Here is a 14,459-nt window from a genome sequence, read left to right as displayed (position 1 = left end):
AAAGAACTGTTTTAAGTAAGGCTTTAAAAAGTATAGTAATAAAGGTAAAAGTCATTCATAATTTAGTCAGTTGGTTACTTGAAACTCATGGGTGTTACTGTATAGGGTACAGTTTTGAAATTATACATTCTCTCTTGAATCATAGTTTGCAATGACCTCAAGCAGATTTTCTTGTAGGTGTATAGTTTGTAGCTACTGGAAAAATAATTCATATTTTTCCTCAGTTCTTTAATGTAGCAGTTGCAAACGTGGATAGCTGTGGACTGTGACTTAAACATGAATACAGAACAGTTGATACCATTGATTTAGTACATTTTTATAGGTTCCTTCACATTACCATGGTATCATGATGCCAGGTCATGGGAATACATTCTGATACAAAATTAGTTCACGTGGTTGATCCTCAACACTGGAATCATATCTTAGAAATTATTCGTCTTTACTAGGTTTCTTAATTTCATGTCTGGTACTGTATCCAGATTACCAGTACATCGAGAATTCTTGTTTTGGCACTTTCAAATACCTCATAAAGCTATGAGAATACCGTACATAGATAGTTGTGCCCAAGTATAGTCAGTTAACCATAGCCAGTAGTACTAGGCATGCTTGCTGCCATGCATTCTACTGCTTCTTTCCATTTCAACAACTGCTGCGCTAACATTAAGTTTATTTGTGATGATTATTTGATGCATAAACAACTTTTGGAGTATAGTTTTGGCATATGTCACAGTTAAAATTCACACTGAAACCCCCCCCCCCTTTTCTTTTTACATTTCCAGTTTTTTATTTTTCTTGAATTTGGTATTTTGAGAGTGAATTGGAACGCAGTTACTATATCAGTGACCTTTTTGCCTTTGGAAGACTATGAAATTTGCCATTTTTTATTCAGAGGGTTGAGATAAAAGCAGCTTAGCACTATGGTTTTGAGATGTATACTGACTGCTAATGATGTCTGCATTTTCATTTTAAAAGTACATAAATGGTAATATGTTACGGCCCATTTTAGAAATACTGGTAATTACTTTAGCACCCATTTTCACACTTGAGTTTTTTTTTCTTTCTTTCTTTCTTTAGCACTTAGTTCCACAGCTGAATTTATTTTTTCTCTAGAACTGGATGCAAATACGTTGGCCAAAAATATTGTCGGACAAAAAGATATTAGATGAAAAGAAAGATGGACAGAGTTGATTTTGAAGGTGTGACGAGAATAACTTTGAGGAAAGAAGCCAAAAGGAAAAAACATTAAGAAGATTAAAGTCTCTGAACATGTAATTTGTTTTTTTTTTTTTTTTTTTTTTTTTTTTTCCATAAAAGCTCACTGTAGCACTTAAGGGCCAACATAATTGGTTGACAAGTATCCAAGACATTCCAGTCTTTATTAAAGGAAAGGTAAATAGCCTGGTTGTCCTACAATGGATCTGTAAAAAAAGAGGAATTTCCTTTTTAGGAATTAGCTATATTTTTATTTTAACAAATTCACTACTAATAATAGTCCAGATTGCAGTTGACAAGAGATGGATGAGCTTCCAAAAACTGTAGATGGGCTGATTGAGTGTGAGGATATAACTTGGTGTTCCTAGAACTTTATGAGTAATATAGGTTCCGTGACTTTAAGAGTTAATGAGGTGTGTTAGGCCAACAGAAAACATGAGTGTGAGATACAATTAGAGATTTGTAATTGTATGCACTTCACTATATCCAACTTCCATTTCCTCCCTCTCAGGGAAAGGGGCAGAAATGAGTGGCCCTCACTTCCATCGGGCCATTACTGAAGTAACAAAAGTAGTGGGAGATAGCGTTTACCCTTGTAATGTGCATAGTGGCAAAAAAAAAACAAGAAAATTTATATCTTGTAGGGTGCTGTAATGAGTGAGTGAGTGAGTGAGTGAGTGAAGGGGGATAGAGGTGAGGGAGGAGTTGAATCTGCTAGGTTCTGAACTTCAACTGAAGTAGAAAAAGCTCTGATTGTGTCGACTACTATCTTGACTGATGGTGCTTTACGGACACATTACTGTATGATCTGAGGATAATTTTCCTGAATCATTAAGAAATTATGCTCCCAGCTACTTACTAATTGACTCACTGTAAATAAAAAGTTTTTGACATGCCCCATCCAGAATCTTTGGTCCTTTGAACTTACCAGTGTGAAGCCCTAATTTGTTCTTGGTAAAGACTGAATGGGAAGGAAAGAAGGGAGCTGTGATTTTAACTTGATTTCTTGGAATTTGTTTCTGTATTTGTAACAAAGCCATAAAAAAAAGACCAACTGAACTCCAAACCAGTCTTAGTTGGAACAAAGCTACAGAACTATATGGTATTTGAACTGCACAAAAGTGAAGGTAAGATGTTAAGAAATAGCTGCAAGTCTAGTACTGTGTAGTGGAGTAGTCTTGAGGTGATCTGAATGCAAAGAGTGATCAGAATTAAGAAATTAATATAAACTGTGTACAATTAGGTAATTCAACAACACACTGTCACAAGTTATTACATAGCTTGGGAATATTTAAATTTTCATAATAGAATTTATTTTTTGGGTAGTTACTGTTAAAGATAGCTATATCTCCGCACTAATAAGCACATTGGCATTCAAATGAAAGAACATTGCTTGGCCAACCTGGATGACTGTCTACTTCCCTGTTCTCCACCACATGTGTTTTGAATGTTTTGGCTCTAGTCAGAATTCTCCTTGACGGCCCACAAAGTTGTGGGGATGCTGTATTAACAGTAGGTAAGTATCCAAATAATAAATTTTACGAAAATTAAAGTATTATTTGGGATGAATCTTACTTACTGTTAGAGATAGCTGATTCTCATATGAGAATAGGATGGTTGGTAGTGCAGCTAGACAAAACCTCCGCAGCCAAGTGAGCTACAAGCTTCTTAGATAAAACTCAAAACATTTTTACCTGATCTGGAATCCTTCCTTGAAATTACAGCTGGCAGAAGGTGGATTCCATTCTGGGAGCAGTGCTCTGATATGTGCATAGTGAAGGCCAGCCTTGCAGACAAAGCCTCTTCAGCTAAAACGAATAGAAGTGGCATGAAGGGACACCTGTGCCTGGGTCCGAAAGCTCCAAAAACAATAGTCAGCTAAAATAGATACCTAATGATATAAGGGTATGCTCCTATACAACATATCCACCTTCATCCCCCCCCCCAAAAAAAAAAAGTCAATATCCCTGGATTTAAAAACAAAGAGCCCACAGTAATGCTCCTTTTGGTTTAGGAAAAGACCTTACCTGCTACTGCAGCAGACCAAGGGCTTTACAGTTCTTGAATGCGATTTCTATGCCCTTAAGGTAGTGAGCGGCAAAAACCGTATTGCACTTCCACTGGTCCACATTATCACTTCCTCAAGCAACAAATTTTTCAAAAAACTAAGTGAAGTAGCAGCTGCCCTTACATTATATTTACCTTCATTCAAGGTAAGAGATTTAGACAGGTTTCTCATGCACTAGCCTGATTTGATATTTAACAAAGAAAAACCATATTCTTTTTTCAAGGGGATGTTAGGTTTTCTAACACCAGAAAATAAATGGTTAGCTTTGCCCCTTACAGGCTTCAACCTATCTAAATAAATCGTAACTGCCCTAACAGGGCAGAGAAGAGTCTTCTCTTCATTTTCCACTAAAGAGGTTAAATTCAGAATCGTTACCATTCTTGGTCCTAGCTTAACCTTAACATCATTCTTAGCTGTTGCTAGTGCTACCAAAAGTGTTTTCATAATCAAGTACTTCCAAGTACTGTAGTTGATTCCAAAGGCTCAAGAGGATCTGCAGATAAAAATTTTAAAACTACAACTACATCCCATGAGAGAGATTGATTCAGAGATCTTAGGGGCTTCACTCTCATAATATCTCTAAACCTCCTTAAGTCCCTGATCATTAGAAAGAGCCCCCAGGGGGGGAAAAGTTAAGTATACCTTAGTTTAACCAGACCACTAATCTGATTAACATATCTCCTAGGGCTGGCCCGAAGGATTAGATTTATTTTACATGGCTAAGAACCATTTGGTTACCTAGCAATGGGATCTACAGCTTATTGTGGAATCCGAACCACATTATAACGAGAAATGAATTTCTATCACCAGAAATTAATTTCTCTAATTTTCCATTGGCCGGTCGGAGAATCGAACGCGGGCCCAGCAGAGTGCTAGCCGAGAACAATACCAACCCATCCAGTAAAGAACATCCCCATGGGGGGATAGTGCCATCAGTGCACTGTAGGCATTACTTAAGGCTCTTTGCAGCATCCCTTTGGTCCATAGCTGCAACTCCTTTCATTCCTTTTACTGTACCTCCATTCATATTCTCGGTCATACATCTTGCTATCCATCCTCTCCTAACAATTGTTACATAGTGCAACTGCAAGGTTTTCCTCCTTTTACACCTTTCAAACCTTTCTACTCACAATTTCCCTTTCAGTGCTGAGTGACCTTGTAGGTCCCAGTCCTAGGCCTTTCACCTAAATTCTATGTATTCTATTAGGAAGATCCAGCTGCACAAGATGTAGTACCAAGGAAAGCATGGAATGGTACTCTTGAATAGCAGACATCAAAACCCCCCTACTATATCTGAGAAAGTAAAAGAACAGTATGATGTTTACAGAGGTACTGGCGCTGGAAATTCCCTTGGAGCAACACCAGGAACAGTACAAAAACCACTGCCTGTGATATAAAGCCAAGGTTGTGTTTCTTTATGATTTAAGGATAGATTGCCAAGACGTCTTAGAAAACCCTCTTTCTCCGAGGATTTGGTTGAATCAAGTCTCCAAGTGGATAAGTGTAACTTGGGGGTTTTGGTGGAACCGCTTGGAATTCGTTGTCCAAGTAGATCTTTCCTTAACATAAGAATTTTAGGGAGGTTTACCAAAAGAGCTAGGAGGTCTGGAAAGCATTCCCTCTCAGACCACCAAGTTGCTACAAGAGTCATTCTGGAGTTCTTTGCTTTCAGAAAGTTGTTCAATACTTTATTATGAAAAAAGGGGGAAAGCATATGCATGTAGATTGGACCAGTCTTGAAGAAATGCATCCATTGCCCAAGCGGAGGGTCCTGGAATGGGGAACAATACGTCGGCAGTTTTTTGTCCATCAACATTGTAAATATGTTCACATTTGGAGCTCTTACAGACTCCATAGTGAGTGGAATACTTGTGGATGTAATGAGTAGTCCCTAGGCAGAACTTGTCCTTTCCAAATCAACTGATCAGCCAAAGCATGGCCCTTCCTCAGAATGAACTGGGGAACCAATACTCTCCTGTCTTCCACCCAAAGAAGCAATTTCTCCGCTATTAGAAATATTGTCTTCAACCTCATGCCACCCTGGTTCTTGACATACACTAAGGCGGTCATATTGTCTGAAAACACCTTTGTGATCTTGCCTCTGACCAAGTGTTCACTTTGAAGAAGGTACTTCCATACAGCCAACAGTTTGAAGTTGTTTGTATGCAATTTTTTTTTCGAGCAACCTCATTCAAGACATCTCTAGGTTGCCCAGACACTACCCCAACCTCTTGCTGAAGCATCTGAAAACAAATTGAGTTCTGGGTTCACTACTCCCAGGGATAGACCTGCCAGAAGTCTTCAACAGTCTTTCCACCACACTTATGTTTCTTGAAGATTTAATGGATCTGAGACTAAATGTGAGAGACTGGAAGAGACTTCCTCTCCCAAGTACTGAATTGGCTGCATCCTGAGCCTTGCTAGTCTGACATACTTCTCCGGAGAGGTCGTGTGTTCCAACAGAGGAAGCCATTGCCTTGCAAGAAGCTTCCTTAAGGGCTGAAATTCTCATAAGAAGTGAGAAGTTGTCTACTCTTCTCTCCAATGGAAAACTGAGAATTGCTTAAGTTTATCCTCATTCCAAGATAGAAAATGGACTGAGTGGGAGTCATTGCAGACTTCTGAAATTTTATCCTCATTCTCAGATAGAAAATGGACTGAGTGGGAGTCATTGCAGACTTCTGAAAATTGATCATAATGCCCAGTGACTGGGACAGATGAATTAACAGATTCTTGGCCCTCAGAATCCTGTCGAAGGAGTTGGCCAACATTAGACAGTCATCAAAGAGAAGAATTCTTGCCCCTAATAGATGACACAAGATCTGTAGTTGGCTACTGAAACCTGAGAACTGAAAAATTAATTTCTTTTTAGTAAAGTGAGTAGCTTTACTCTTACTGAGTTCCGGAGGGCCCGAAGTAAGAGAAGGAGCAGGCCTTTTCACTCCTGACTTGAGAAAATGTCTAAGAAATTCTATATTCCTTGCACCAGTGTATCCTCCCAAATAGCCTTAAACAGCATCAGGTTGAGGAGACAGTCCTAAGGAAAAACTTGAACAGCTGCCATCTCTGAGCTGGAGAAACGTTAAACAAAAGATATGAGCACAATTATCCTTTCTTTTTTAAAACCAAGTTGGTATAAGCTTATAAAAATTTGTCTGCAGCATCTGAAATAGCCTTGTTCACACAAGTCAAAAACTCAGACTCTTCCCATGCTTTGATACTAGTGGGCGCCAAAAATTCTCTAAGTTGACACAGAGAAGAGGCGATTATACTGAGTGAAAGTTCAACAAAAGATAAATTTCAATAACTCTAAATTGAGACCTGGACAATTTCTGTGATCAAAGCACCTTACCAGTCTCAAGAGTACATCTCTTCAAAGGATTGAGACAGGCAAAGTAATCCGAATCATCGACTGAAGAAGGTTTAGGTGTAGGTAATGCACCCATATAATAGGCAGCCCGATGCAGCTTTATAAGACAACACACACAAGTGCTGATGTTCTTAAAAAAGCTTTATGCACCAGAATCCAAGAAATCTCATCAAAATGCACACTATTTGAAGGAGAAAGCTTGGGTTTCTTCAGTGATTTAATGAGGATAAAGTTAAGTACAGCGCTTCAGCAAGCGCCAAAATACAAAAGGAAACTCCTCCAAGTTGGGACGGCAGCAGACAACTCCTGAAATCGAATCTCTGGCTTTACTGAAGAGGAAACTGAGGAAAACACTACCTATTGCAGCTCGCTTAAGTCAAAACAAGCGGGTGAGCAAGATGCCATAGAAAATAGGGCAGGTTGAGGAGGGGGGGAGAAGAGCCAGTAACACCTGACACTCCTGCCTTGCACGAAAATCTCTACGGACCTACTGTATTGCCATTCCAGAAGGTAAATCCTTGGAAAGCAAAGCAGCTAGAATTGCATCTAGCTTAGAAACAACAGAAGATTCTGTAACAGTGAGCTGGAAAGGGAAACATTAGTAGAGGCAGAAGGCAGAAACTCGCTGATAGCCAAAGAAACAGGTTGCAAAGATTGAAGAGGAGAAAGAGAAATAGCAGAGCTGTGTTTAGAATGAGTCCTAGCAGTGCTAGATTGCAATGAAAATGAAGTGAAAATTTGGTGAGATTTACGTTTTACCAAAAATATCTTTGGCGACCACATTAAATTCATCTCAGAGCATGGTAAATTAGAAGAAGCTGACAGAGGGCACAAAACCACATCACCCCAAGAACTAACCAAGTTCCCTGACAGCAGACTCTTCCAACTGTCACTGGTCAGTCTTGAGTTCAGGCTACTGACAGGCAAGGGCACCAACACCATACCTCTCAAAGGGGAACACAAGAAGGCTCTACACAATGGGGAGACACAGAACGGTTTCCTAACATAAATTTCATCAAACCTTAACCTGACTCAAAAATAGAGTTCATGCTCAGCTCTAACTTCTTGATATGCTCTCCCTGAACTGAAAGGGGAGTAGAAGGCACAACTAAAGAAGAAGTCTCAGGTCTAGCTAAAGGAATTACAGTGGAGAGAGCCAGAGACTTAGTGGAGACAACTAAAGCTGAAGGTCTGAGAGGAGGAGGAAAAAAGGAAGATTTATGTCATGATCTAACTATCTGCTTCCCTTCTTTAATTATGTAAAAGGAACTTATTAATAAAGTCCTTTGATCAGTCCGTACATTCTTGAGATCACACTCCAGCCCCTGCAGCCAGTACAAACAGCGTGTTGGTCTAATTCAAAATTGAACATCCTGCTAACGCAGCAAACATTTCTACAGAACCTGATGTTCTTGCCCTTGTTTCTTGTGGAAGACATCTTAAGGAACAAATAAACAATTACAGTACCATGAAAACAACGAAAAGCCAAAACACCAAAGTACCAACGACCTCTCACTCTTGCGGCAAGGAGAATTCAGAAAAGAGATAAAGCATTCAAAACACACCTGATGGGGAACAGGTGAACTAGACAGTCATCTGGGTAAGCCAAGCGAAGCACCTTCCAGCACAGAGATGTAGCTATCTTTAACAGTAGGTAAGATTCATCCCAAATAGTGAAATTTGATATTTTTTTCAAGTTTTTATCCAACAATTTAACAAGCTAGTCATCTGCTGAAGACTACACTGGGTGACAGTATTCAAAACACCAACAGCACAATGAAATAACATTTCCTCAGGACAGACATGTATCTAAATGTCTTAAAAGACTCGGAATGACACAATTTCAGTTGTTGCATTTAAAAGAAACATTATGAATAAGGTGTGGACAGGAAATCTTTAACTGAGGTTCTGAGAATTCCCACCTCTGGAGATAAATTAGCATTGGTGGTGACTGACCTTGACTTGTTAATTATGAGTTGAAGAAGCAAATCCTTAACTGATGTCAGGGGACCTAGCCTATCAGAACTTGCCACATTTGGGCAGGGGAATATGGTCTCTAGAGAATATTTTGTTCATTGCGAGCAACCTCTGGAACCTGTCATGTTTGTGGCAAACAATGGTATCTTTGGTAACAATGTCCATACTGAGGTAGGCTTCATTTCTAGTTGAGTCTAGGTTTGGCTTCTCCCAATTGATCTAGAGACTTGGTTTTCACTATGACTTGAGAAGCTGATTCAGATGTTATCAGAGGTCTTTGGACGCCTTGGTAACACCTGCACATTCATGTTGTTACTGGAGCAAGAGCCCAAAACTGAAACCCTGAACTGAAATACAGAAAAATATCAAAGATCCAGGTTTCACAAAAATCTGGACATGCTTTACTGTTTCTGTATAAAAAAAAATTAACCAAGAGGAAAGAATTTGAAACATGCAGTCATGCCACCCATATCAGTGCACCTCACACTGGGCACTGTAGGCAATACTAACATGTCTTTGCATTGTCCCTCTGGCCCCTAGCTGAGGAGAGACTCGAAGGGAGTGGAGATTTGTGAGAGGTAAATCACAAGGAAAATTTGAGTGGCAGAATTTCACAAAGGCCCTTTGCACTGCATGATGTTGCAGTGGACCCCTGCCTATTTGCGATTCTGGATTCGCAGCTTCACCTATTCGCGGAATTTTCTGTGGAACGTATATACATGTTATTCACAGAAAATTTGCCTATTCACAGTATTTTTCATACGGAAGTATTCACTAATTATTTTACTGTATTTTCATATAATTTTAGCGACTAAATACATTTTTTGTGATAAAACTATTAAAATACTCAGGTACAAGCATTTTTAGAGGGGTTTTTTGGTGTTTGAACTATCAAATAGGCAGTTATAAGCATTTTTAGAGGGGTGTCAAGTATTCTCAGATTTTAGCTGTTCGTGGGGAGGGGGCTGGTTGTGGTACGCATCCCCCGCGAATACCAGGGGTCGACTGTACCCTGTATAGGTGATAAAATTCAAAACTTCAACAAACAGTTTTATGTAGAATACTTATGGTCACTACCCGACTTACAAGCAAGTTATGTTCCGGATGGCCATTCATATCTTGAATTGTTCGTAAGTTGGTTTTTAAGATATAATTTATAGTTTTTGTCAATGTTTACATTCCCGAGTTAACTCTGGAGTCATCATGCAGCATTATAGAATTACTTTGGATGTTCGAAGGGTAAAAAGAAAAAAATAGAATTTAGATTGATGCAACATTCAAAATTTAGTATTTTTGCCATGCTTTGAAAGTTATGAACTTTGAGAGAATTTTGCAGGAGCAACATCTGACATTGGAAATTCACAAAGTAAACAGTGCACACCGCCATCTACTGTATTGACAAAAATTCATACTAAATGATTTTCTTATGGGTGGAGGAAATATAAAAATGGGAATTCACCATAGAGCGAGTTAAATCGGGGAGATAGAAATAAGTAGGAATATTTGATGAGTATGAATGAGTATTCTTGTGATTGTAGGAAGAATACATGGTAGTTAATCACAAGAATACTTGGGATAATCAGGGAAGGGTTAAAAGAATAGGTTCTTCTTCTTCCACGTGTACTTCTGTTCTTTGCAAAAATCCTTACTAGCAGAATAGGTGCATAGAGCAAAATTTTAACTTGCAAGTGGCAAAGGGGAGCACTCCAAACAATTTTAACTTGTGACTCTGTTCGTAAAGTATCTGAATGTTCGTAAGTAGGATGGTGACTGTAATTTTCAGTTAAAAATTCAAGTATTATTACATTATGGGCGGGTCCACTCCTTCAGGTCTATATATGCTAGAACGTCCTCTTTTCATTAAGAATGTTAAATAGATTCTGTTCATTATCTTGAAGGGTTCTGTATCGATTTAACAGTCTGATGTCTGTGATGGATGGGGAACCGCCCCTTGGAGAGTTGTTCGCGCTTCTTGTTCCAGGGGAGCAAGAAAGGTCCTAGACATAGTCAGGGTCTTGGATGTGCTTTAGGCCCTTAAAAATACTTAGTGTCAGAAACACTCAAATGCAGTGTGATTCATAGGAGGGGTAATTAATTTGTTAGAAAGGCACAGGAGTAGCTGCTGCAAGAACACAGGGCTAGAAGAACTGCTGGCACTGATGAGCAGAGTGAGACAAATATAGTATACTTTAGCTCAAGACATGCAAGACAGTAGTATAATGTAGTACAAACTTAGGTGAGATTGCAGCAGAATATCCTCCAGCCCTTGGGAAAGGACCATCAGTCCATTTGGAGAAGTATTAGGTCACATTTGCCTGAGCTAGAAAGGAAACCATCTTATTTGGTAGATTAGTTAGTAATTATTGCAAAATCAGCTGTACTTACTGAATCAGTATAAATTATACACCATTTCTAGAGAATACCTATGTTTTTGAAATAGTATACATAAACGGTGGTTTCTCATCTATCTTGCCTGCTGAATGCCCCCCCCCAAATCATTGCTGGGCTGTATGACCCAAATTTCATACATTCATTCATTTACCTTGCCAGGGAACATGGAATTAATTATTAGGGCACCAACTCTTATTCTCATTATATTATAATAATAATAATGATAATAATAATAGCAACAACAGTACCAGTAACCAATAACTTGCTGATGATGAGGATCATAAGTATAGTCATCCTAGACATTATGGGTGTTTGTTGTAGATGTCAGTGCAGTAATTTCTCCTGTATCTGGATTAATACTTACAAGGCTTTGCCAGATAATGGAAATTTCCGGATATGAAAAATCACTTGGATGTAAAATAGTAACTTCTTACTTATACTTCCCCTACCTATGCACAATTTTATATATTAAATATGATTACAAACAACCATCAACATACTTTAGTACATTTATAAACAATACAAAATACACCGTACAGTACAGCACTGCACACAAAATAAAAACCAGTTTCAGTATATTGTATATAAAATGTATACAAAAATTAACATTGAAGTTTCTCTCTCTCTCTCTCTCTCTCTCTCTCTCTCTCTCTCTCTCTCTCTCTCTCTCTCTCTCTCTCTCTCTCTCTCTCTCTCTCTCTCTCACCTGTGAGATATGCTGAAACAGCTTATGTGGGCCAGACTTGAAAACAAATTTATTTTTCTAAAGAATACAGAGAGAGAAAGAGTAACATGATGCATATGTGTATGTATCTGCATTCCCCATCGCACACATGTGTACACATGCTGATTTTATGTGGAACAAGTAGCAACCATTTAATATTGCATTTTTGTAAAATTAAAAATCCAATAAACATTTCATGTTCAGATTTGTGGGTGTGTGTTTGCAGGTTTTTTATAAATATGTGTTTTAGCAATATTGATATTTTGTATGATATAAAAATTTCTGAAATCTTTACACCATCGAAAGCACATCATAAGCAACTATAGTCTAGGTTATTGTAAATCATTGTTTGAAGCCTTTGGCAAATAGGTGTTTGCATGTACTACATTAACTGATTAACACTTCCATATTAATTACATTCCTTTAGTTCATACTTTGAATATGAGCACCTTATAGAAAGAAAGTGACATATGCTGAGTTCTCTTAAGGTATGATAATCAAATCATGATTACTTATTTGATTAAGAGAGAGAGAGAGAGAGAGAGAGAGAGAGAGAGAGAGAGAGAGAGAGAGAGAGAGAGAGAAATGTCATTACCTTAGAAAAGTGTACATTTCACATTTGACTCACTTGATTACAAGAGCTTTTCAACCTGCAGAGAGAGAGAGAGACACACACACACACACAATTGTGCAACTTTTTATGGTTACAACTGAACAAAGAGCAGACAAGATCTAAATGCTACTTATTGCCCCCAAACACAATCTGATTAAATAGTTATGATTAAATTAAATAAATCCAGTACTTAGACTTTTTTTTTTATAAACGGGCAATGTCTTTAAGTAATTTTGCCCTTTTTTTTAAGTTACAAATTCTCTCTCTCTCTCTCTCTCTCTCTCTCTCTCTCTCTCTCTCTCTCTCTCTCTCTCTCTCTCTCTCTCTCTTATGTTGTACATGATTATTTTATTAATAAATTTGATAAGATGTGATTTATATAATTGTGTTTATCAGTACACATGTTGCGTTACCTATTTACCCAAGGTTTCAGCCAGGGATGTACAGTTGCCTATGTTGATTTATGATGTGTTGTTGCTTGTTGTGTTGTGGACAAGCAAGGATTCATAAGTATTTATATGCTATGCTATATAAATATAAAGTAAGTGCTAACTATGGTTTACCTCTGCATGGGGATTAATTGTTATTTAGATAATTATCAATAACCATGTTATATTACCTGTTTGCCCAAGGTTTCAGCCAGTGATGTACAATTGCCTAAGTTTAATGGTGTGTTTTGAACAAGTAAGGATTCATAAATTTTTGTATGCCATGCTTTATAAATACTGTACACAGCAAGTGCATACTATGGTTTACCTCAGCATGAAGCAGACATGTACATACAAACTTGCACACATACATGGTGTTCATATAAATGTACACACAGACTGAGACACCAATGGGAAGTGTATAACAATACTGTTTTGTAATCTGTTAAGTTTTCAGTTTGCTTGTATTTCAACTTCAGTAAAGCTTGTTTAATGTTTAAATCAGTGAACGTGAAAAAGATAAAACAAAGTATTTTTAAAATAAATGGAGTGAAAAAATTAAGCATGGGACAGTTAAAGCAGATGAAGGCCACCCAAACCTCCCTACTCAGCTCTCCCGGCCCTCCGACCTCATAAGCACTTACCTTTGCATACCCCTTCACTGACTCTGATCTTATGACTGGAGAACCTCCTCACCTATAGTCACACTAACAAGCTCCTTCCCGACTTTTGATGTGTCATCAGAGATACTGTGCCCCAGAGAATGCTGAGACCTGTTCCCTGCAGATGGACTAGTCAATATGCACACTGTACAATCTTCCATTGGAAGAGCTTTATGCAGAAGCAATTGGTTTCTTGGCTTCCAAAATGGTAGCCATGGAATCTGTCACCTTGGCTTTGTTCCAAGTCTTGGTTCAACATGATGGCAGGCTTCATTTGCCCCAGTGTGCCTTCTAAGGAAAATAAGGTGAAATTTCAGAGTCTCTTGGTGTCTTGATGAAGGACATTGACCTTCCTGTCACACCAGTCCATGAAACTGTGGGTAAAACTGGTCTTTTAGAAGCCACAATGTCATTCATCACCAATTCTCAAGACAGGTTTTGTCAAAGAGCTATTTCTTTGGAACGGATTGTTGTTGGTGAGGGACTATTCTATCAATAGATAGGAAAAGAGGGGCAATGATAATGTTTAGTATAAAGACAATGAAAAATTGAGGGTTAATACTGAGTGATAAAATGACTGTAGAGAAAGGATTAAATCAGTTGAAAAAAAAAAGAATGAAACAAAATAAAGTGTGAAGGACAAAAAATCAAAAATATTCCTTCATCACTTCCTTCTCCTGTTATGCTAGTGGAATAATACTGCTGCCGCAGCTACCTTGTAAACATGATTCTGAAAAGGGCAGTTTGGAATATTGTTATAGGGGATTTCTCATTAATTTGAATTTAAATTTTTATATACAGTAATGGAGTAACTATTACATTCAGATATATGAGAACAACTTTATGCCCATATTGCATTGATAAAAGCTTAGTCAGCTTTGGTATCTAGTATTTTCTTAACTTTATTTTGAAGTGAACTAGATACATTTCTGTAATGTAATGACACTTGCTGTCAGGTGACATTAAGTTAATTTGCCATCATGTGTAAATTGGTTATGTAATGCACTGGAGGAA

General features: G+C 38.1%; 1 protein-coding gene across 2 annotated transcripts in view; it reads left to right on the top strand.

Annotated features, from left to right (window-relative positions):
- The window catches only part of Ndf (Nucleosome-destabilizing factor), a 228,245-nt gene that overhangs the window by 16,943 nt on the left and 196,843 nt on the right, over positions 1–14,459 (top strand). The gene's annotated exons all lie outside the window — the stretch shown is intronic.

Source organism: Macrobrachium rosenbergii, chromosome 20 (genome assembly GCF_040412425.1).
Source record: "Macrobrachium rosenbergii isolate ZJJX-2024 chromosome 20, ASM4041242v1, whole genome shotgun sequence".
NCBI lineage: Eukaryota > Metazoa > Arthropoda > Malacostraca > Decapoda > Palaemonidae > Macrobrachium > Macrobrachium rosenbergii.
The sequence above is the reverse complement of the archived record's forward strand: the minus strand, read 5'-3'. Positions and strand labels throughout refer to the sequence as shown.